This window comes from Protopterus annectens, chromosome 11.part0 (genome assembly GCF_019279795.1).
Source record: "Protopterus annectens isolate FY-2018-M chromosome 11.part0, PAN1.0, whole genome shotgun sequence".
NCBI classification, from domain to species: domain Eukaryota; kingdom Metazoa; phylum Chordata; order Ceratodontiformes; family Protopteridae; genus Protopterus; species Protopterus annectens.
Window position 1 is genome coordinate 676,942,309 of NC_056745.1, and position 21,415 is coordinate 676,963,723.

A 21,415-nucleotide genomic window follows, 5' to 3' on the forward strand; every position below is an offset into this window, starting at 1 on the left:
TGAAGACAGACTGAAATGCAAAAGCCATGGGAAAGTTTGCATTTAAAAATGATGTAGCTGGTCAGGCAACTGAACAATGCTCTATATTATTCATGGGTAATTATGGAAAACTATATATGAAATTTGTATCATAGACATTTTAAAGACAAATACATTGAAATTCAGAAAGATAGAGCAACCAAAATGATCCCAACCTGTATTTTCAAATCAATCAATCAATCAATCAATCAATCAATCAATCAATCAATCAATAAATAAATGCAGACTATGAGAACTGTGTTAGCTAAGAGATGCAGAGAGAGATTCCTCTAGTCGTCTGTTCAGGTAAAATTATATCTCAGTAATGACTGTTCCACAAAGAAGATTCGTCTTGATTAGGTCTTCCCACAATCTCTGCCAGCTGTTGATGCATGACAGAGGTGTCACCATCACTTGCACTGCTACCAGCAGGTAACACTCTACCAGACTCTGATGAAGGGCTACCTAATTCAGGTGGTGCAGGTAGGGCAGATGGTATGGAGGCAACTATGGCAGGCTGGGTCCCAGATGTGTTGGATACTTCAACCGGTGATGCTGCTGGTGGCAAAGTTGCTGCCACCTGTGGGAGACTGACAGGTCTTGCTTGTGGTCCAGTTGCACGTTGCTGTGCTGCTGCATTTAATAGTGAAAAAAAATGGTGAAAAGCAAAAAGTAAAGAAACAAAAAAATGTACATAAGCAAAACTATAATGACAAAGGTGGGGGGATACAAAAACAATTGACAACTATATTTAACTATTGTTGTATAATGATACAATTAAACTGAAAACACTTTGCAAAACATTAAATAATCGTGGATGTAAACACACACACACACACACACACACACACACACACACACACACACACACACACACACACACACACACACACACACAGCCTAAAATAACAGCTAGCCTGGCAAGCAGTATTACAGATAAAAGATTTAATGGCTGGGGCTGTTTAACCCGATCAGTGTGTTCCTGTGCTCAGAGATGCATTTTGATGTCTAAGAATACTGTGCATATACAAAGTAAACATTGCTCAAACAGACATATTTCAATTACAGCTGATAGGCAAAGGACAGTCATTCCTGTTGTACATTGTGAAATGTGTAGCATACAAATCATGGTGATTTTACTTTTCTTTAATTTCTACAAATCCTTTGGGTTTCTAATACCATGACAGGAATGGACCCCATTCCTAAGTCAAAGTATGATTAAAGTTTGTGAAATTAGTATTGTTTCAGTCTTTGATGTCAGCCAAAAGTGCTCTTCACAGCACCCGCAATGTGCCCAGTAATGACTCCTGCAATTTGTATGGAATTACATGTATTGGTAACATATCTAAATATGATTGTAGATTCTTTTTTTATAAGACCAGTTGCTCCTACTACTATTGGAACTATCTGGGTATCTTTCTTTTACATTGCTCTCATTTCTGCCTGCAAATCTTGATATTTTATGAATTTTTCTCTCTATATATGCAAGACACTGTAGTGACTGGGTGTAGCGATTTCAATGATCAATGCTACTTTTGTCTTCTTTTCCTGGACTATTATATCTGATTTTCTCATATCTGTCTTTTGAACTGTTGGTAATGGGTGATCCCATGTGATGTAGACTTCATCATTTTCTATGATGCTTTGTGGCTCCTGTTGCCAGTGTTTTTCAGCCACTTCAGTACCATAAAGTTTGCACAGCTCCCAGTGCAACAGTCTTGCCACATTATTATGCCTTTCAATATACAACCATTCTGCCATTAGTATGTCACAACCAGCAACAATGTGTGTGTGAGTGACTGTTTCAACCCTGTTTTACAAAACCTACATTTGTCTGTTTCTCCCACATGTTCAATGGACTTTGTAAACCAACGTGTATGTAGGTCACTATCTTGGCCCACCAATATTAACGTTTCCTCTTTTGGTTTGAGTTGGCCTCTCCTTAATCACTCCTGCATTCGATCCTGATCAGCATGAGGTTCTTCCAGAAGTTTTCTATACTTGCAACTATATTTATGCATTTTCCACATTTCTTGCCTTCTCATTTGATCCTTCACCTTATAGTGTTTTTTTTGTTTTTTGGGACATTCAGTTGCTGCCTGATTTTTATCTACTTCTTGTTTGATTTCCATTCCTGGTTGACGCCTATGTCCTTCTGCTAGACTAAGCAGGGAAGTCATCTTAGATTTAGTCTCCTCATGTTTCAAAACTTTCACTAAGTTTGGGTTTTGTGAGGTCAGCAGATATGTGTGCAGTCCCACAATTGCAGATCTGTACATGTAATAATTTTCGAGGAGGCCCATCCCTCCTTCGCAAAGGGGAATACATAATCTTGATATGCATCGAGTTTTATAAGTCATTTGCTGAGCATGAAGCATTCATCTTGTTTTCCTGTCTAATCTATCCAACACATTTTGATGCCAGTCAGTCACTCTTACATATGTGGACTGTGTAATGATCAGAAAAATATACATGAAATAGTTACATAGTTAAGTTAGAGTTGCTGGCAGCCCAAGATTGGAACATACATAAAGTAGATTCCTTTATGTTATATGTAAATTTACACTCTCCAATATAGCAAATTTACTCTCTCCAATGAGCAGTCTAATTGCTTCTTGAAAGTATTTAAATGAACAGACTCTCTAATATAAAGTGGTATTGCATTCTACATCATACCTCTCAAGTGTACCTCATTACGAGGAATGTACGTCATTTGGGGTCTTGAAAAATTCATGTTCCTCAAAGTTTCTCAATGTTCCACATTAAAAGACTCTGTCACACATTCAGTGTTAGGAATTTTTTTAAGTGAAATCCATGGTAAATAGAAATGAATCATATTAATTCATTAAAAAGGTCTTCTTTATAAGCAAAACCAGCATATTTTATCCATCCTATGGCCTTCCTAGTTGAAGTTGTTAGTAAGCCATTAGTATGTGTTCCACATTTTGCCCATTTGTTCCACATTATGAGGGCTAGTGTTCCTCATTTTGGAGATGGAAGGTTGAGAGCTATGTTCTACATTATGGGGATTGATTTTCCTAGTTGAGATTAACAATAAATACAGATTGAGAATTTCTGTACCTTAGGCTACCACACTTCTCTCTTAAAATAAGTTATAAATCAAACCTTAATACGTCCATGCATACATCTGCTACTGACCTCCCTTGATCTCTTAGATAGCTGATATCTTCATAGAAATGTCTAAGACATGTTAATTTTGAACTTCCTTTAATAAAATCAAACTGGGAGAAGTCCAGCTCTCTCCAATATTTTTATCATCCATTAATAGGTTTTGATCACATTCTTCAACGACCATTCCAGTTGGTGATGTTAAGCTGATTGTTTTTTAGCTTTCAAAGATTTGTCTTCACCTTTGTAGATAGGTGTGGCATAGGAGTGTTTCCAGTCATCAGGTACAAATCCTGATTTTAGTAATTTGTTAAATATCCAGGTCAATAGTATTTTCAGTCATTGGAAATAAAAAATACAAACTGCCCAGGTTTAGAGTCTGAGCCCTTAGAGATACAAACTGCCCAGGTTTAGAGTCTGAGCCCATTAGAGATACAATTTATTTATTTTTATTTTATTTATTTATCATTTGTTGACCGGTAAAGTCCGACTAGGTTCCTCAGAGCCTGTTTTCAGCGGAGGCCCGGGGAGAAATGCTCCAGATGCATGTCTTTGGAACCTACAAACTGCCCAGGTTTAGAGTCTGAGCCCATTAGAGATACAAACTGCCCAGGTTTAGAGTCTGAGCCCATTGCACTATATTTGTTGTCCTTATAAAATGTTTTCATGATCACAACAGTGTGCTCATATATGTGGGATAGGTATTGAATTCATTGACAGCATCATCAATGAGGTAACAGAGGCACTTAACATGATAATCCATTTGTGTTCACCTGCACAAAAGAAGATGTAAAGAAACATTTCTAACATTGCGTACTCATAGTTTTACCTTGGAACTATGTCAGTAATGGCAGACGTGGTGCTGGTATATGAAAGTTATACATTACTTTTTAATACCGACTACTGTTAACTGTTAAATCAAGGCATTTTTATAACAACATGTATAACCAACCTAGTGCTCTCTTAGGTGCTCCAGTCTGCTCCCGTGCCTTTGCCTATTCCTTTTGATATCTTCAGGGGACAGAGACATACAATGGGTATAATGAAATATTTGATGGTGGCATGCAGGGGTAGGTTATTTGTGTATATAAAAGGTGTTATACTTACAGTACAGAGGTGGTGACTACACTTTAACTTTTTCCTCCCATTTGCAAAGGAGATCAGGATTGCAGTGCTACATATCACTTTATTGGTGAAAGCACTGTTTCCCCTATGCATGGAATGCCAATAGCATAGGTGACGGCCTTGCCAAAACTTTTCCAGCCATCAGACATAAACTGTGACCTGTTGTAGACCTCCTGCAGGAACCCCCAACTGTATTCCTTATGGAGGATGTCCAGAAAAATCTTGGACTCCTCCTTACACCAATCAGAAAACATAGGTTCTATATTCTTGTTTCTAATGGTACATTAAGGTAATACATGGCAGTCCTCCTTCCTTGTGTATGCTGTTGAGAATCCAAGCTCTGTAGTGACTTCATCAATGATGGTTAAACATGCTTTCAAATCTGATATTTGGCACCCATATGTGTGTGTGTGTGTGTGTGTGTGTGTGTGTGTGTGTGTGTGTGTGTGTTAGAGATGCCCACAAGTGCTTATACTGTATGGCCTAAAATTGACAGTTGTAGATAAGTAGGCCCCACACTGGGACAAGGCATACCAATAGAGCTGTGCCAAAAAAAAAACAGGGCTTAAAGAAAAGTACTGCATCTGGTGATGCTTTCACATCTGCCCAGAAACCATAATTTACAAATGCTGACAGTGAGGTGGTACTGGATGCTCTCTTCTACCCCCTGAAAACTGTTGCTGCAGGTCACAAGTGTGCTGTATGTGTATCATGAAAACTACACAGGTAGCCTGCACACACATTATAGAGGATACCCTGTAAATTATATGCCACTTAACAGTTGTTGGAGTAATAGCCTTTGTGGTTCATGTACCTTTATTTATTTTACATTTGCTTACCGGGAAAGTCCGACTGGACACAGGTCCTGTTTGTTCCTGTAGAGTTTTTTATTACCTTTCTTAATGGTTTCTGCTATGTGGATGTCGAACCTCAGGTTATTGTCTATTTCTATGCCTAGCAGTTTAGTGTATGTGGGTGGACTGATTTGAATGTTTTCTTTGGAGGTAATGGTGAAATTATTATTTAGGGAAGGAGCTCTGCCAGGGCTGAAAAGAATTCGTTTTTTTTTTGGGATTAAGAAGTTTGATGTTGGTGAACCAAGTTTCGGCTAGGGTGAAATTATTTTGGGGAAGGGTTTGCAGTTCACTAAGGGTAGGGGCAGCACATATGAGGGTAGTGTCATCTGCATATTGTACTATTGAGGCAGTGGGAGAGGATGAAGAGATCTGGTTTGTAAATAGAGAGAACAGCAATGGGCCAAGGATGGATCCTTGAGGGACTCCTATGGTTATTGGTAACAGGGCGGACAATTGGTCCTGCCATAGGACTGCTTGCTGATGGGCAGATAAGTAGCTGTTGAACCATGATATAGAGGAGGGACTTATATTTAGGGTGGATAGGGTATCAAGAAGCAGACTGTGGTTTACCATGTCAAAGGCTTTTGAAAGGTCTAAGAATATGGAAGAAACAAATAGACCCTTGTTTCTGTGGTGGTTAACTATGTTGGTGAATGATAATGCTGTCTTGGTGCTATAGGAAGGTCTAAAGCCATGCTGGGATATGGAGAGTAGGTTGTTATTCTGGAGGTACTGTATTAGTTGAGTATTAACAACGCTTTCTAATATTTTGGATAAAGGTGATAGTATTGCTATTGGGCGATAGTTGGTGAGTTGTATGGAGCTGCTTCCTTTGTGCAGTGGAATTATATATGATGTTTCCATGAGGTGGGGACTTTGCATTCTGAGAGAGATCTGTTTATGAGAATAGAGACAGGATAGGCTATAGCTTCAGCTGAGATCCGAAGGAAGTCTGCTGGTATCTTATCAGCTGCTAGAGTGGTTGGTTTAAGTTTACCAAGGAGTTTAGATATTGATTTGGTGGATACAGAGTGTAGGTGAAAATTGGGGCTATTGTTTTGTATATTGGGGTGGGTTGGGGTAGTTATTGGTGTGGGGCTGCTAGGGTCTGGACTGTTTCGGTAAAGAATTTGTTAATCTGAGTAGGAATGTTTTCATGGTTATTTGGAATTACAGAGGTTGGAGTTGTGGACTTTCCTGGATGCAATATACCATTTATTGAGGCCCAGACTTTTTGTGGGTTGTGAGTATATTTTTCTTGCATGCTTGTATAGTAGCTGGATTTGTCTAGTTTGATTTGTTTTTTGGCTTTGTTACGAAGCTCTACATGGTTTTGTCTCAAAGTAGTGGTTTTGTTTTTCTGATATTGAATCCAGGCCTTGTCCCTTTCTTTCATTATAGTTTTAGTATCTTTTCTTAGCCATGGGGCATAGTTAGTTTTTATTCTAATGGTTCTAGGGGGTGCATGATGGTATTTTTATGAAGGTTGTGTTAAAGTACTTGATGGCATCATCTAGAGGTAGATGTTTTAGGGGGGTCCAGTTACAGCTTTTTAGAGTATTGATGAGATCAGTAGCTATAAAGGTTTTTTTGTTTCTAACTACTCTGATGATAGGTTGGTTGATGGTTTGGGATCTGTTTCTAATTAGGTAGGTTGGATGATGGTCACTTAGGGTATCTGGAAGACAACCAGATTGTTGAGCAAGAGTGGGGTCAGATACCAGGATCCAGTATAAGATGTACTGGCGTTTGGAAGTTTTGTCAATTCGAGTGGGGGTGGTTATAGTTTGGGTAAACCTGTGGAGGTTTATGAAGGCAGAGGGGTTATGGCTGGAGCAGTGAAGCCAGTCAATATTGAAGTCTCCTAATAGTATGGTTTCATGTGAAAGGGAGTTGGAGGTCCAATTAAGCAGGCTTTCCTTTACAGTGATGTTATTCCCTGGTGGTATATAGCCACCTGTAATAATTATATGTTTGTTGGAACTTATTTTTAATTTGGCAAGGATTAGTTCTAAATCTTTGAATTCATGGGTATTGTAATCTAGTTGTTCTAAGGCAAAATTATTTTGAATAACATTGCAACACCTCCGCCCTTTTTCTCTGATCTGTCTCTTTGGATAATGTTGTAACCCGGGGCAGTAATCTCATTATTGTGATGTTGTGGTTTGAGCCATGTTTCAGTTAACACAGCAATATCTGGTTTGTATAGAGCTAGTAGGGCATGAAGATCATGAATTTTGTTAAGTATACTTCTTACATTAATGTTTAAGAAGAGGAGAGCTGAGGTAGGTCTGTGGTGTAGGGGATGTAGCTGATTTAAGTTTGGGCTGATTGATGTTTTGGGTCCTGGATTGGGATGTATATCACCACTGCAAGTTAGTTTATGGAGCAGGTGTAGATAGAGTTTGGTCAATTTGTGAATTATTTTAGTTTGTCTTTGAGAAGAGAGGGGGTTAGTTTTTATTTTCAGTTTAATGTGTGAGTAAGAGAAGGGTAGGGGGGAGGTAAGGTCTCATGGTGATATAGGGAAGTTTTTTAGTTTGGTGGTGTTGGCTGTGGAATCAGTTTGCCAAGGGGATGTGGTGTGGTTATGAAGCTGAGTGTGGTAGGAGGACAGGATGGAAAGTAGGAGTAGGTGAAGATTATTAATGGGTAGAATGATGTTTGTAGTAGATGGGTTGGATATGTGTAACCCATGTTATCTAATTTTAGAAAGAATGTGTTACATGCAATGGTACCATCTATGAATGAGTGAGACTGGTGTTGTATTAAAGGTGCAGTATTAGGTGTATGTGGGAGTTTGTTGTTAAGAGGGGTAAGTGATTTGAAGTGATAGGTGGATGGGAGTGTAAGACTTGCTAATGGGAGTTGTCTGTAGCTACAAGTTGAAATGTTAGGGACTTAGGAGCTATATAAGCATCAGGTAATGCTGGGTATATGGCTACAGAAAAGTGATGGAGAGTATGGCCAGTGCAAGAGTTATCCTTTTATGTGTTAGGGAGCTGCAGTATAGGCAAGAATTATTGGTCAGGTAATTGGTATCCTCTAGTTAAGAGAGGGTAGCAGAGATAGTGAGTTAGCAAATACAGGGGGGATACTTGCTACTTTATCTGTAATAATGTTCTTGACTATGGATAAGGTGAATGGGAATTATATATTGTCAATTTATTTATACTATGTTCAGATATGCATATTTACTGCAGTTAAAAATATTAATTATATGTTAATGGTTATAGGGTGGTGTGTATAGAGAGGTGGTGAAGGAGTTAGGGATTCTATGTTGGAGGCAGGAAGTAGGCTAGAGTGTTTGTGAGGAACAGGAAGGGGAGGAGTGTTTGGGTAGGAGGAAACAGGTGGTTAGGTATAAAGAAAATGATATGGGGGTGGGTGGGAATGGGGGTGGGAGAGGAGTGAACGGAGCGGGGCTGCACCTACAGCAACTGTAAAAAAAATCAATACCTTAACATAAAACAAATTATCAACAGTGAAATGGATGAAAGGGGTGGGGGTGGGCTAAGAGGAAGAAGGTTTGCAACTGTTGCCCCTGGGGTATGCACTCTAGCTGACTGTAACAGATTTTAACAAGGCATAACAGGAGTCACAAAAGCTGGTACCTATACTACACAAGTGGCAACAACAAGGTTCCTGGAGTTAAACCTGGGGCTGCAGTCTATTTTTGGATGATTGCTGGTTAGAGTTTTCTTTGTTTTTAGCTGGAGTGAGAGGATTCCTTGCTCACACAAGTGGGGGGGGGGGAGACCCAAAGCGATCAGGTGCTCAGTGGCTACTACACAAGTGGCAACAACAAGGTTCCTAGGTTCATTGGTTCATAGGTAGGTACTAGGCTATCTGCCTGAAGGCATTTATAAGCCTAGCCAGAATGTGTTGGCTTTCACCACCCCCTTAGATTAGTTTCCTGTGCCTCTGTCCAGTAGAGCCACTGAAGTGATCCCTGGGGTAAACTTTCTGTTTCCCATCCACTCATCAAGGTTTCTTTTGAAGAATGTTAGCGAGGATCTCTGCCTAATGTAGATTGGAATCTTGTTCCAAAGAATGGGAAGTCTCTGGGGCAGGAATCTATCCCTCCAGCACATCCTATTTATTGTTATGGGGAGGTTTAGATCCCTAGAGCATGTGGCTCAAGGGGATAGGGTTTTCTTTAGGTGGAGCATGTCCATCGATTCTGGGTTGGACATGGCATGTCAGGCAGAGATGACCTTTGAGTAGGTGATATGCAACCGAGTACAGCTGGAGTTTCTTCAGTCGAGCTGCATAGGGCATCTGTTTGAGGCCAGTGATCCTCTTGGTGAGGTACTTCTGTGGTCTTTCCAGCTGTTGCAGGTGTCTTGTAAGGTACATCCCAAATGGGGTGTAGTACTCTATGATGGGTTTGATGAGTGATGAGTAGAGGGGCATAATGACCTCTTTTGATCTGGATGCGAACCCTTTTGTGATTAGGTGGGCCAAGTAGAAGGATTTTCTAAGCACTTTGGCAATGTGATTATCAAAGGTGAGATTACTATCTACTTGGGTCCCCAGATCCCTTATTATGTCTTCCGTATTTAGAGGACTACCACCTATGTGGTAGTTTATGGGTACTTTTTTTTTTTTCCAAAGGGGATGACTATGCACTTTTTGGCATTTAGCTTGAGGCCATGATTTTGACACCAGGTATCTGTCTTAGTGAGACCCTTTTGGAGGATGTCTGTGTCAGTCAGAGAATCAATTATAGCCCCTAGTTTGCAGTCGTCTGTGAACTTGGTCAGCCATAGTCCTCCTGTGCTTGCCTGTACCTTTGAGAAGTATATGCCAAACAGGAGGGGTCCTAGGACTGAGCCCTGGGGAATGCCACTTTTAACTGGTTTAGAGTCGGACCTAGCTCCCACAACTCTCACCATGTGGGTTCTGTCCATGAGCCAGTTGGCAACCCATCTTGTGACATAGGGGTTTATGTTCAGGCTGGTGATCTTGTCTATAATACCACAAAGTTGAAGCGCTGTATCCAAAAATCCAACAATTTGTTTGTTGGATCTTGTCTATAATACCAGAATGGGGAATGGTGTCGGAGACCTTTGCAAGGTCTAGGTGGGCTGCGTGTACCACCTTTCCCTCATCTATAGCCTTGGTAACTGTCTCAAAGAAGTCCACCAGGTTTAGGAGGCATGATCTGCCCTTAATAAAGCCGAACTGGGTAGGGTCCAGTGTTTGGAGGTACCTAATGTCTCTGTTAAAGAGTTCCATGATGATGCACTCCATAGCCTTGCAGACCAAGCAAGCCAGGCTTATAGAGCAATAGTTCTCGGTGTCTGTTGTGGCTCCACCTTTGTGGTGCAGAATAACCGTTGCTGTGTACCACTCTATGGGTACATAGCCTGTGGAGAGGCTGAGTTTGAACAGTGTGTTTAGGTGAGGGGTTAGTTCATCTTTGAGCTCGTGTAGGACACAGCCTGTGACACCGTCTGGTCCCATTGATACTGTGTTTTTGCCTTTGGAGAGGGCCGTTTTTACCTGAGTGTCTGTGATTTCATGGACTCTACATTCTTCTGGTATGGTTCTGGGCCCTTTTGGAGGTGAGAGGGGGGTGAAGTTTGTGCTGAACCTGTCTGCCAGGATGTTGGCAATATCGGTTGGTTCAGTGGATTTTGTGCCATTCTGCACTAACTCCAAGCAGATCTGAGCATTGCCACTTAGATTCTTGACATAGCTAAAGAATGCCTTGTGGTTATCTTTGGAGTCCTTGGCAATTTTTCTTTTGAAGCTCGCCTTCGATGATTTTATGAAGGATAGTAGTTTCTTGCTGATACTGATCAGGGATGTCTTCCCTTCTTGGGATTTTACTCTTTTCTGTACTAGTTTCCTCCTTCTATTGTATAGCTTGTTTATGGCAGGAGTCCACCAGACTGGTTTCCTTTTCTTGGAGGAGTGAGTCTTGGTTTTTCTTGGGATGGCACAATCCATGCATTCTTGTAGGTGTCTGTAGAATGCATTAGTAAAGGATTTTGCAGCTTGGACAGTGTTATCCTTCAGCATGGGGGCTTTGAAACTTTCCACCTCAGTCTTAAGTGATGTGAAGTTTGCTTTTGAAATGTTTTTTCACATTGGTTTCCTTGTCCGGGGGTGGGTCGGAAATTGGATATCCAAAGTGATTTGTTTATGGTCAGATCTAACCAGCGAGGGGTTGACCTCTGGTGTGGAACACCGGTCACTCATGTTGGTGATGACCAAGTCCAATATGTTGTCACCTCTGGTGGGAGTGTTGACCAGTTGAACCAGGGTGTTTGAGTTTATAAATTCTAGGAAATGTTGGGCAAGGGAGTTAGTACTTGAGTGGTTATCCCAGTTAATGTTTGGGTAATAGAAATCACCCAATATTAGGGTGTTTGGTAGGACCTTTATGTTTCCCAGTGTTTCTGGAAATGCAGAATGGGGGTTCTGGGACATAGTGGGTGATCTGTAGCAAGCTACAATTTGAATTGCAGTTTTGCCCATTGTTAGTTGCATGTGGAAGATCTCTGAAGCATCGTGCTGTGCCACTAACCTGGAGGTGTGGGTATCCTTGATGAATATGGATACGCCCCCACCTTTTGTATTTTGATTTGGGTTCTGTGGCCGAAATGTATGGTATGAGTTGTAGCCTGATAGTGCTGGGGTGCTCTCTCTGGAGCCTTAAACCAGGTTTCTGTTACTGCACATATATCAATTTTCTCCATACTGAGGAGTGCCTCAAGTGCATGCATTTTGAGGTTTAGACTTCTGGCATTGAGTAGCATTACCCTCAGTTTTTTGTTACTTGTGCTATTTACGGTGGTGGGTTTGTCTTTTGAGCCTTGCCTAAAAAAGGTGCTATGGGGGTGGCAAGAGCCTTGGCCAGTATTCGAAAGCCTAATGGTGACAGGTGCAAGCCATCTCTAGCGAAGCAGCGTGGCTTGTCGAGCATGTCATCCCAGGTGGACAGACACTGGATCCCCTTTGAATGACACCAGAAACTTAGCCAATTGTTGAAATCGAGAATTGTTTCTTTATACCGTGGTATCATTCTTGGTGAGGGCATGATGCTACTCAGGGTCAGGGTCATACTGGCCTGGGCTACATGATCAGAGAGCTCTTCCATGTCTCTTTTCATGTAGTCCAGGGAGGTATGGCTTAGGTCATTCACACCAACATGGATAATGACAGAGTCATATTTGTACTTGTTCTGGAGTGACCTGAATGCTTGTGTTATGTGGCGGATCCTGGCACCCGACAGGCAGCTAACAGTAACCTTCTCCTTATTCAGCCTAGTGAGTGGGACGTCAGTGTGTCTGACTATAGAGTCACCTATGACTAGTATGTTGGGTATGTTATTTTGCCTTTTGGACTGTGATTGCATGGCACACTGGTTTTGTGAAGTGTGTGTTTCATGGTTTGTGTTGGGGGGTGGAGGTTGCTTAGATGTTTGCTTTGGAGGTCTCTGTTGGCTTTGCAGATTTTTATTTAGAGCCTCCAAGTATGTTTTCATGTATTTATGTGCGTTTTTTGCCAGTGCTCGTTTAATGAGTCTATGTGAGACTGGTGGTGTGATGCAAATATTTCCCTTCTCCTCTTGACTGTCTGATCCAGTCTTAGGTTGAGAGAGCTTAGCTTCCAGTTTGGCTGTATAATTGCATCTCTCGCATGTATTAGTGTGGTGGTAGGAGGAGTGGGTTGTCTGTGTACATGAGGCAGTTGTAACATTGCCTCAAAATGCCCAGATTCATCAGTTGGACTGGAGAGTACACCTGAAACTGCCTTTTGGACATGCCTGGATAGGTACAGTGAACTGTTTTATTGGATGGCTGGTAAGGTGGAATAGAGAGCCTTGTCCTTCTGTACAGTTCAGGAGGGTCTAGTGCTAGGGTTTATAAGTGCTTGCTATGAGTTTTGAGCAAGTGCTGGGCTGAGAAATGAATGGCTTGTGTGCTTAAGTTAAAAGTTTCTCTAGTTCCAAGGGAAAAATTGAAGAGGAGACTTTGTGGAGCTGGGAATAGTTTTACCCTGGAGTTAAACCCGGGGCTGCAGTCTATTTTTGGATGATTGCTGGTTAGAGTTTTCTTTGCTTTTAGCTGGAGTGAGAGGATTCCTTGCTCACACAAGTGGGGGGAGACCCAAAGCGATCAGGTGCTCAGTGGCTTAGAGATGCTACACCTGGAGGGCTTTCAGCTGCAATTCCTACCTCCTTCTCAGTTCACCAGGTGGGGACTTTATTTCAATGTTGGCACACTCTGTGGCCCCCAGAACCTCAGGGAAATGGGCAATATAATAGACTTTCCACATGGTGTTGGCTCTGTCCTCTGGGGGTACATGGTAACCACATATGTTCCCCCCACTATGATTAAGCAGCAAATTGAGGAACTGATGGAATATTCTCAAGGAGAATCCTGAGATATATCCACTGTGTCCCCACTAGGCCACACAAAAGTTCAGGTAACTAATATTTGTAGAGACACACATATGTTGGTATCCACTAGGATAGGTACTCCACACTCCCACAAGGCAGTAGATGATGACTACACATTTTCATGATTTCTTGCATAGTGTTTCTATCCACATGGTACTAGCCATCTATATTGGTGGAATGGAGAATATGAAATGTTAAGCATGGTCAGATGACCATGTGCCTCTGGGGATGACATAGTGTACTGTTGGGCAAAGCAACTGCAATGAGAACCTCCTACAGACACACATTTACAGTAACTGTGGCAACCCTAAGCATATTTATGTCATGCGCTCTGTCTGATCATGGCTATGTGGATGAGTTCAAATCTAAAGTAAGTACTGCTTTGCTGTATGATAGAAGGGTTTGAATTGCTCCACCAGCTTGTTTTCCCTCATTATCATATGAGACACTACATTGTACAGTCATTAGCTTATGATATAGCTGAACATATTATTTGGCCTAGTCACATTGTGTAACTGGGTTTTCCAAGTGGCAGCCACCCTGTGTGTCTGGGTGCTTGTTGTGCAAATTTGCTTAGCATGATACGACAACGTTTTTGGAATCTAGCCCCTAAGGCTAGCACCAGAATTTCCTTTGCCTAAAACTTCACTTTGTATTTTACTTAAGTGTGACTTGCTATATCTATTTGCAAAATAACTCAAACGATAACTCATTATCGTTAGTAGATAACTCATTATCGTTAGTGGATAACTCATTATCGTTAGTAGATAATTCATTATCGTTAGTAGATAACTCATTATCGTTAGTGGTGATATCGTTAGTGGTGAGCCATACATTCGTTAAAGAAAATAGTGACTTTCTTGCCATATACATTCTTCTTAAGCCTGACATCTAGAAATGTAATTTCTTGTGCAGACGTGTTTATTCTAAATTTCAAAAAATCAGAACTATTGGAGAGCAATAAAAAAAAACTTTTCAAATTATCAGCATCACCAACTTAAATAAAAAAAAAAAAATATTGTCCATAAAAAAACAATAATGCAAAAGCATATCTTAAAATATGCTGCCAGTCTGACAATACAATATTTGTATAGCTGTTTCCACAAGGAGTGCCAGTGGCAACCCCCTTGTTTGTAAACACACAATGACACAACTAGTCATTAATAAATATATGATTCTGTAACACAAGGCACACGTGAAATTGATTTTATTTATTTATTTAACATTTGTTGACTGGGAAAGTCTGACTAGGGCAGAGCCTATTTTCAGCAGATGCCTGGGGAGAAACACTCCAGACATATGTCTTTGGAATGTGGGAGTAAAGCAGAGTACCTGGATGAAACCTGTGCAAATGCAGGGAGGACATGCACAGAAGGCACCCCAGCAGAGAATTGAACCGGAGAACCTCTTGGTGCGAGGCGACAATGTTAACCGCTGCACCACTGCACCACCCAATTTTACAATTTGAAAAGTCAGTCTTTGAAACAAAATGTGAGCAGATACAATGACATGAAGATTTGATATAATTATTAGAGAATCATGTCCAAAGGAAGAAAAATAAAATCTGTGACTGTGACAAGAGTATAATTGCTGGAGAAAATCCATTAAAACTGTAAGTTCATCATTCAGCTGATCCCATAGTTTCCTTTCTAAATAAATTGAGACAGTTCAGTAGTCCATGCAATCGCAGTCCACCCCTATCAGCTATAGGGGTGGGTGATTAAAATTTTTACTAATTTTCAGTAAACCATAAATTACATGTATATTTGGGTATGAGACATAAAAATAATCAAAAAGTTCAGATGCCAGATGAGGTGATCATACATATTGAGATCATACATACATGTCTTAAATCTGGTAATCAACTTCTATATGATCAGATTAGTAATATTCTTATGCATAGCATCATCTGATAGCCTTTTTGCATTTCATTAATGTAGTACAATTGATCTAGGATTACCACACTTCTCCTATATCACCTGGTTTAATTTCTGTATTTATTTTCATTTGTTGTAGTGTTTCAGTTTCTTTATTCTTAAATTAAAAAGTACCTTTTGAATCTTGCAGAACATAGTGTATTTCCACTTCAAAAGTTCATAGAAAGGTTTTAGTAAGTGGATGACATGCTGATGTTAAAAGACTATTTTTTAAACAAGAAAATTATTCATTGCTACGAAAAATCAAATTTAAATGAACATATCACACAAACATTTGCAATCCAGTAATTGGCCCATCTAGCCAATTACTGCTATCTCACTCCTTAGCTAAACTATGGAATTCTCCCCTCTCCCCCCTCCGCTGTATTCACAACCACTCTAATTTCAAATCTCTCCTCCATTCTTACCTTACCTCAAACTGGGACTGCTCCTGCTCCCTTCCCACCTAAATTACACTCTCATCTTTTTCAAACCTCCCTTCAATCTTATCTACTATCATCTCTGATCACTAACATTATTGTTAGAACAAACACTAAACTTGTGTAAACACTTTATGACTTGTTATTTTAATTATATTATCTGTATTACTTTTGACTTTATCTATATTTCAACATTCATGTTTTTTAAACGTATACTCCCTGATTTTGTATTTGTATTTTAAATTGTATATTTATGCTTTTGTATAATGTATATTCTATACTTTACTTATGGTGTATTCTGTTTACTGCTTTTTGGAGCTTTTCTCCCCGGGCCTCCACTGAAAACGAGCTCTGCTTGGCCCAGTGGACTTCCCTGATCATCAAACTGGAAATAAAATAAAATAAATAAATAAATAAATAATAACATCCACAATCTTCAGTTTGGTACAAGGGATAAAGGAAGTAGCTGGGCATTGGTTAAAGCAGTAGATGGCAAAACAGAAATATTTCTGGACATAGTTCTTATAACAGTTCACCTTTACTAACGTACATTTAGCATCAACCTCTCATTTCTGTATCTCCTCTTCCTCTCCTTCTCTAAGCTCACTGCTCCCCAAAAGGGATGCTGGTTGATTGGAGCTGGTAATTCATGGAACTCATCATCTTGTAAGTGAGCTCATTTCATGTAACAGCATCAGTTGTTTCAGATGCATTGTTGTTATTCACTATGCCTATTGCAGAATTTTCTTGTGCAGGATATTTGAAACATCAGCAGTGCTATCTTTTGGCCAAGTGAAAGTGCTCTGTTTAAAATCATATAAATCATGCTACATCTTCATTTGATTTCTAGGCATAAAATGCATCTCAGAGATATCTGTAGAATAGTGTGTGTGTGTGTGTGTGTGTGTGTGTGTGTGTGTGTGTGTGTGTGTGTGTGTGTGTTGCACCTTTAAGAAGCATTGCCAAGGACAGCACATGCATATAAACAGAAAGCACTTGCTAGCTTCACTGCCATTTTGAGAGTACAGCCAGAGTATGAGCATATATGACTGTGATAGCTAGTTAGTTTACAAGTTCATCTAAGTTAGTTATTAAGCCTCAATCCTGATGTGCTTGTACGTAATTAAGCTGCTTGAATAGAACCTACAGATGTTCATCTGTTTTATCCTGACCAGATGAGCGACATGGTGTCAGAACCTGGATTCCAAAGACTGCTTTTAGAGCTATAAGGTGCAGAGTTAACACTGTAGGTAAACTAAATGAATCAAATACAGAGAAGGCCCAGAAATGAACTAAAGGAAATGAAAACTTGCATGAACAATTTATTTTATCAAAACGATAAAACGGAGCATTACAAGGGCATATTATTAAACAAATAGGAGGCACACAAAGCTTATTAATTAAACAAAATGTTTAAAATTAAGATATTTTATAAAACTATTATCAGAAAAGCACATAAGGGGTTTGGAATTACCTCAGAATTGTGAAATTAACATGTTTAAAGTAAAATGAGCACAAAAAAAGTATAATAGGCATGAAATAAATTAAACAAGCAAAACAAATATAATAAGAAGGGCAAAAAGAGCACATTAAGCATAAATAAACAAGGTGACTGCATGTTTTTTGGCAAATTACTGTGTTTTGGTATAAACTACTATTTCTCATTGATTGAAGCTATTAAGGGCATAACTAGAGTCATTCGAAGTATCTCAAAGTGTGTAAAAGTGCTTACAGTGTATGTTTTTTACTGTGCATTTATTCCGAAGAGTTTATTTGCGTGCAAAGTGCAACTGTTTCATAAGTGCAGTCAAAATAAAGCCATTTTGAAATGTTTCTTGGGCTGGGTGTGTGTATTCATAGAGTGCTGCCATTACAGAGTGTTTCTTGCACTGTACAGAGTTATTTAGCAAAGTACAGCCATTTTGGGAAAGTTTCAGTGTGCTGTGTACAGTTTATTTGCAAAGTGCAGTTATTTTGAAATGTTTCTTACACTGATAAGAGGAGATTTCTTACAGTATAGTAATTTCAGGAGCATTCTTGTGCCCAGGAGACTTATTTCGCAAAGTTCAGTTATTCAGAGGCTTGTTGTGCTATTGGGCACAGTTAGAAGTACTGGAATAAATTTCTGACATATATATATATATATATGTGTGTGTGTGTGTGTGTGTGTGTGTGTGTGTGTGTGTGTGTGTGTGTGTGTGTGTGTGTGTATGTGTGTGTGTTCATGCATACTTGCAAAAGCCTTCACTGGTATGTGTTAATATGGCAGAGGCATTTCGCAGACCAGGTCCAATTGTATTTGATCAGAATATTGCAGAGAATTGGAAGATTTGAGCAAGAATATGATATTTTTATACAAGCAGCTTATTCTGACAAAGATGCATGCACCAGGGCATTCATTTTTGCTAAATCTAGCTGGGTCAGAGGTCATTGAAAGGGAATGTTCATTTGTGTATGCACCAGGAATATATGAAGGAGAGGAGGGAACCGCCACATTGTTGTACAGGCTGAATCAAGAGAAGACCCCGATTGTTTGAAATGCAAATTCAGGGAAATGTGCAACCCCCAGACAAATGTTACATTAGAGAGGCATTTGTTTTACACAAGAGATCAAAAGCCAGGAGAAACTTTTGCAGCTTATATTACTGACCGGAGAAACAAAGCTAAAATGTGTAAGTTTGGTGATTTAAAAGATGAGTTAATAAAGGACATGTTTGTGTGTGGTATTAATAGTGTTGGAGTGAGGAAGATTTTGCTTCATGACAGTGATTTAATGCTGAGCAAAGCTATTGAGATTTGTCAAATCCATGAAGTTACATAAAGGCACACAAGTATGCTTGCAAGTGATAAGAGCATGGTTTTAGCAGGCTCCAGAGCAAATGTAGACAGCATGCAACACGTGGCTAGCAGATGTTGGCCTAAGCACATGGCAGCTGTAACCCCTGTGGGTGTGGCAAGACTATTTTACTGAAAAGGACATGCTCAGTGCAGTACAGGAGTGAGTCAGCAAAACCCAAATCAAGCTTTATTGTTAACTGTCACAATTGTTGTGCCAATCATGAGTCTAAAAGAGAAAAGTGCTTAGCATTTGTTCAGCAATGCCACAGTGCCACAAGTGTAAAAAAAATGGAACCATTTTCAAAGGTTTTGCAAATCAAGTAAACCTCACATAGTTACATATAGAGAGCTGCAACCCTACTTTCTATGTAGATGGTGTATTAGTAACTGGTGAAAAGGTTGATGCAGTAGATTTATTGGCACAGAATGAAGTGTTTTGTACTGTCCAGATCAATGGTAAGACCACCGAGCACAAAGTAGACACTGGTTCAAAGTGTAATGTTATGTCAGCAGACACATTTGCTAATGTGAAAGCTGGTCAGCAACTCAACATGGCCAGTTGTGTGAAGCTTGTTGCTTATGGTGGTGAAGAAATTCAAACCGAAGGCTCAGTAGTGCTTTTCTGTTATTTGGCTAGGAACTGCTACAGCTTACTATTTTGTGCAGTCCAAAGACCTGTGCAGTCATTACTGGGTCTCAGAGACAGTTTGAAAATGAATTTGCTTTATTTTACCAAAGAAGTTCATCATATAAGCACATGTCCCAGTTCTAGCATCAGTGAAGCTATTTTCTCAGAGTATGCTGATGTTTTCGATGACAAGTTAAGCAAACTTCCAGTTGTGTATTCTATGAAGTTAGACCCAGAGATCAGTCCAGTGTTCAGACCAGCAAGAAAAGTTCCGATAGCTATGCAGAATAAAGTCAAAGCTCAGTTGGATAAAATGGTGCAGCAAGGTGTAATTTGTCCAGTTATACAACCTACTGAATGGGTGTCGTCCATGGTAGCAGCCCACAAAAAAGGCTGAGACAAAATCAGAATATGCATTGACCCAAGAGATTTAAGCAAAGCATTAAAGAGACCACATCATCCAATGCACACAGTTGAGGAAGTTGCAGCCCTAATACTGGATGTCACTGTTTTTTCTGTCTTCAATGCAAAACGTTCATTTTGTCAAATGATGCTTGATCACAAATCTTCACTACTGACTACATTCAATACCCCATTTGGAAGATATACATTCCTTAGGATGCTATCTGGAATAAATTCTGCAAGTGAAGTCTTTCAGTGTGCAATGGAGTAAATTTTCTGAGGTTATCCTTATGCCATAATAGTAGATGATTTACTGGTTGGAGGCAGTGGTGAAGCAGAGTATGACAGAAACCTTAGGAAAGTTCTTGACAGAGCACGTGAAGTGAACATGAAGTTCAATCCTGTAAAATGCTAGTTCAGACTACCAGAAGTTACATATGTAGGTTATTTATTTACCAGCATTGACTTCCGACCAGACCCATCCAAGCAAGCAGCCATTCTTGAGATGGCAGCACCAGATAATGTTCAAGCTCTACAACATTTTCTTGGTATGGTCAACTATTTAGGCCAGTTTATACCAGACTTTAGTGTGTTGACAGCGCCTTTGAGAGAGGTAATGCACAAAAATTTTGTATGATTTTGGTTGGAACAGCACCAGAGAGCATTTGAAGACCTTAAGCAGAAAATTGCTACCCCATCTACATTAAGATACTATGATGTCAATAAACCAGCAACTCTTTCCTATGATGCTTCAAAATTTGGTCTTGGCACAGTTATTCAGGAGGGCAGACCAGTAGCCTATACATCTAGAACTCTTACCTCAACTGAAATGCAATATACTCAAATTAAGAAAGAATTTTTGGCAATAGTATTTGCATGTTCACCGTTTCATTATTATATTTACGGTCGAGATATTCAGATTGAAACTGATCACCAACCTCTAGTCACTATTTTAAAGAAGCCTATGCATTCAGCTCCAGCAAGATTACAAAAAATGATACTCAAATTGCAGAAGTACAACTTCATAATGGTCTATACAAAAGGCAGACTTCTTTATCTGGCTGATACCTTATCCAGATTGCCCAGATATACAACGGAACAGCTTAATGCAGAGAATTTTAACTTTGATATCATGGAAATGCATAATTTTTCTACCACGAGACTTTGATGAGCTAAGAGATCATACAAAGACTGATCTAGTTTTGCAAAAGCTCAACCATTTTATCAGCGCTGGATAGCCGTTGTAGCAATCTAGTGTACCACTTGAAGTGCAATCTTCTTTTCCTTACAGAGATGAGATGTTGATGGAAGATGGCATTATTTTCAAAGGTCCCAAAATTGTTGTTCCTACTGCCTTACAACGTGAATATATCCAGATTTTGCATCGTGGTCACCCAGGTTTTGAATCTACCAAAAGAAGGGCGAGAGGACTAGTATTTTGGCCTTCTCTAGCAAAAGACATTGATAAAGTACTTCTTGTTCAGTATGCAATAGTACTAAACTGTATTTGCAAAAAGAAAAAAAAAACACTTCAGCTAAGTCAAGTTCTACCTTGGTCAACAGTAGCCACTGATATATTCGAGTGGAATATTCAGCATTAATTAGTGTTGGTAGACTCTTATTAGAACTGATTTGAGATCGATTTA